Source organism: Lactuca sativa, chromosome 1 (genome assembly GCF_002870075.4).
Source record: "Lactuca sativa cultivar Salinas chromosome 1, Lsat_Salinas_v11, whole genome shotgun sequence".
In the NCBI taxonomy this organism is placed as follows: domain Eukaryota; kingdom Viridiplantae; phylum Streptophyta; class Magnoliopsida; order Asterales; family Asteraceae; genus Lactuca; species Lactuca sativa.
Genome location: NC_056623.2, coordinates 134,836,339 through 134,840,322, shown reverse-complemented (window position 1 = coordinate 134,840,322; position 3,984 = coordinate 134,836,339). Strand labels below are relative to the sequence as shown.

The following is a 3,984-nucleotide window of genomic DNA, read 5'->3' as shown; positions in this document are numbered from 1 at the left end:
TTAAATAAGCTTAAAATTGCTCCAAAACTATTTTTAAATAAAATTGGAAAACATCTAAATAAGTTATTTTTATATTAATTTAAAATTATATGGATTTAAAAAGAATTTTTTCAATAGCAACAGAACAGGGACCAAAGCAATGTCAAGCAAAATACTTCATAAAATAACCACGGAAACGTAAAATAATTACGTCAAAATGTAGATAAACCCGAGAAAGGACGCAATAGATATTTCATATTCGGTCAAACCGTCAATATGACAGGGATAAATAGAAAATATATTTGAAAAGCTTTTTAAAATTAGGTTCAAAACTTTTTTTCCCGGACCCGACCGCACCGGTTTTGATCAAATCCTAGAACTGATAACCGGCCCGAGGGTCCAAAAAAAGGTCCAAGTCCAGTCTATTCCATGGGTATGTATATATATATATATATATATATATATATATATATATATATATATATATATATATATATATATATATATATATTATTAAGGATATTGCTTATTTCATGAAAATTAAGAGATACAACATATATTACCTCATGTACAATAATATTAAGCATACAACCAATCTTATACGTATTACACTACACCGATCATATATGTATTACACTACACAGACCTTACCCTAATCTCCTAAACACAGCCGCCATCAAACATATTCTCATTGTCTCCACCAAAGATGCAGTGATCTCCACCAACGTCTCCCACCGAAGGTCCACGGCTGCCGACTTCCCCCACCAAAGATGTAGTGATCTCTCTCGCCTCTCTTTGTCTCTCTCCTCTCTTTTCTCTCTTTCTCCCTCTCTCTCTCTCTCTATCTCTCTCGATCGCCATCAGAATGAAATGGAAACCCTAATTTCAAATTACCATGTATTCGAGATCCCTATGGCGAGGTGTGTCCCCGTTTACTGTGATTACAAACTCACAAACCTCACGACCTCTCTCATACATTCTCTGTCTTTTGTTTTCAGTAAATATGTTATCACCACCATCATCTACAATTGCTATCATCGAGCTCTCCCTTTTCTTACTAATTTCACCCCATTAGTTACCACACACATAAAAATGTACAAAACCACCATCGACATCTTCAAATGAACATCATCGATTTCTTTTCCCAAGTCATTTATCCTCTGTAACCGTCATCATCTGTCGACGAAGATCAGAAACTACAAGCACAATCATGCCCTGAACACCGAACAGGTATCTACACATTGTTGTTCCAAACTATATTCATCGATGCTTTCCTTCACACTGACTATTATCTTCTTGCTCTTTCCCTATCTCGAACAGTGAGTTACTTCCATCACCGCCTTTTGTTTCTTCTATCGCTCTCTCTTTCTCTACATCTCTATTTACTTGAAAGTGGTTTACGTTTAAAAATTGATGATTGATTTGGTGCTTTCAGGGTAATTTCTGAATTGATCTCTTTCTCCCTTCCCCAAACGGTGACTACTATCTCCATTCCAATGTCTATTTCTCTTTTCCCTAAATGGTAACCACTAACACGCATGGATGCTATGTGGTTAGAAGCGCTAGAAAATGCCTTCAATGTGTGATCCTGGCATCAAATGCAAATGCGGCTGTAATTTCCCCAATTCTACTTGCCACATCACCCAACTGTGAGTACTTCTCTTCCTTCTTTCCCTTTCAAATATACAACTCTGTCATTTTTATATTCGGTTCTGTTTACATATATGAAGTTATATCTCAAATTCGGGTTGATTTCTTCATGAACAACAACTTTGAAGTTGTGTTTCTTGTGTTCTTTCTCTTCCAATTAAACATGGTAATTAAGAGTCGTTTTTCTTTCCAAGTTATATGTAAAAAACCTAAATCCATTCCATATGTTGGTGGATTAACATTTTCTAGCTTTTGCTGACAGATCGGTTTTGCGTTCATGTTTTCTCCATGTATATAGTTGGATTTCTGCACATGTAACTTCATTATTAATTTCATTTAACAAACACTACTTACTCTATCATTTTTCGGATTTAAGATTTAGCTTTTTTCTTTATGCAGGTTACTGTATTTGGATTTCTCTATACTGACAGCTTCTCTAACACATACAGGACCTTTGTCTTTCTTCCCACCTAATCTTCTTGCTAAAGCCCTTCAGTTGCTTTCTGATGCCACTTCCACTCCTGAAGACCTTGGTATCAATTGGAGCCGTATAGGGGAATGTGCACCAAATAAGAATGACTGTCTAATAAATATGGTATCTACTTATTTGATAATCACTACTTTTTTCAATTTTGATATCTCCTCTGTAACTATGTATTCTTTATACACTTGTAATGGCAATTAACTTTACTAAAAAATCTTAATCTGTGTTTTTTCTTAAGATGGGTCGATTTGTAGTTGCATGCGGTCTGTTCTAACATCGGAACATACGTATCCAGATGATGAAGATGTACTCCAAGAGGAAAACATTGTTAAGAAGCAACATAGATGCTTCATTTTCCCTCCACGAACCCTAATCGGCATCTCAGTCGCAAAAGTTGATCCATGTTGCTCAATCGGGTAATTTATATTCAAATTATGAGTTTAATTTGTTAATGGGAAATGTACATATATTATTGTTTCTTTTTAGCTTCCTTCTCATGTGAAAAAGTTAAGATTCTCATATGAAGCTTATTGATTTTGGGTTTTCTGATAATGGTATCGTAGGAAATCCATATTATGTTCCACCAAAAGTGCTTCATATTCTGAGAATTTCTTATTCATCTGTACATTTCAGTCTCCTTTGCTATTCACAATCATGTCAGGTAAAGCATGTCTAAAATTGTGTTGAGTTTAATTTTAGGTTCATGAATTCTTTACAATTACCAGTTGCATCTTAATTTGATCCAAAGCAGTGATGATGTAAGGGAATTACAAATGATCTAATTTTTATGGCCTTGATTAAACAGAAGTAAAAGATGATGAGTATGAGAGAAATGATTGCTTCTGTAGGCTTCTTCTGGCAAAAAGAAGATTGTAGGTGTTTTCTACAAGGCACATGAGTATGCTGAGATGAACCCCAATTTCTTGGGTTGTGCAGAAAATGCATTAGGCATTCGCAACTGGTTGGAATCACAGGGCCATGAGTACATAGTCACTGATGACAAAGAAGGACTAGATTGTGGTAAGCTCTTAATTTTACTCCATTTTTAAGTTTCTGACATTACATTTATTTTAAGTCTATATGTAATTATGTATACACACTCAGTTTTTTTTATCATTTCTCATTACAGAACTTGAAAAACACATCCAGTTTCAAGATTATTAGGTGATGCATCTTTCTATTTTTTTGTTCATTTAATATACATTCGGTAATATCACTAAAAGCAATGTAAATTTTATGTTTGAATTTAACACAGGTTGTGTTGAAGTTGTTGGATTTGTTACCTCTGATGAACTTGCATCATAGGAAGATATTCCTCAAGGGGTAAACATCTGAAACTCCATTCCAACAAAAAAAATCATGTTACCTTTGTTTCATAAACTGTCTGTTGATCCAATACCCTTTTATGTTTCATAAAATAATAACTTTTTATGCAAATAAGATAAATAAATTATGCTATATAGATTAATAAAATAATCTAATTTTATTGCACTTTTTTGCTATATGCACTAATAACCAATTAGAATCTGGCCATGGCTGTTGTGCTGAAACTGTTTCCTGTTCTTTGTTGTTCTATTTTAATAATAAGATAAATAAATTTTGCTATATATATATATATATATATATATATATATATATATATATATATATATATATATATATATATATATATATATCAGTGTTGTAAATGTCAGCCTAGGCGGTCTACAACTGATTACGATTAGGGGTGCTTGGCGGAAAATGATCAATATCGGTCAAACTCAGGCTAGGCGGTCCTCGACGGCTCTTGGCGGGAAGATTTCAAAAAATTAAAATGTTCAAATTTTCAAATATTACACCAAAATTTTCAAAACATCATAATTTTAAATGTT

The 3,984-nt window shown here is 33.4% G+C and overlaps 1 non-coding gene across 3 annotated transcripts; it reads left to right on the top strand.

The window, feature by feature from the left end:
• Positions 1 to 520: 520 nt before the first annotated feature.
• Positions 521 to 3,099, top strand: LOC111895078 (uncharacterized). Of its 3 annotated transcripts, XR_006192628.2 has the most exons (6): positions 521 to 1,209; positions 1,415 to 1,628; positions 2,079 to 2,224; positions 2,352 to 2,529; positions 2,677 to 2,774; positions 2,919 to 3,098. It is a non-coding gene; the product is annotated as an uncharacterized LOC111895078 (transcript). The 3 variants fall into 3 exon arrangements; XR_008224218.1 differs by lacking the exon at positions 521 to 1,209 and having other exon boundaries at positions 1,290 to 1,628; positions 2,962 to 3,099; XR_008224217.1 differs by lacking the exon at positions 521 to 1,209 and having other exon boundaries at positions 1,290 to 1,628.
• Positions 3,100 to 3,984: the final 885 nt, after the last annotated feature.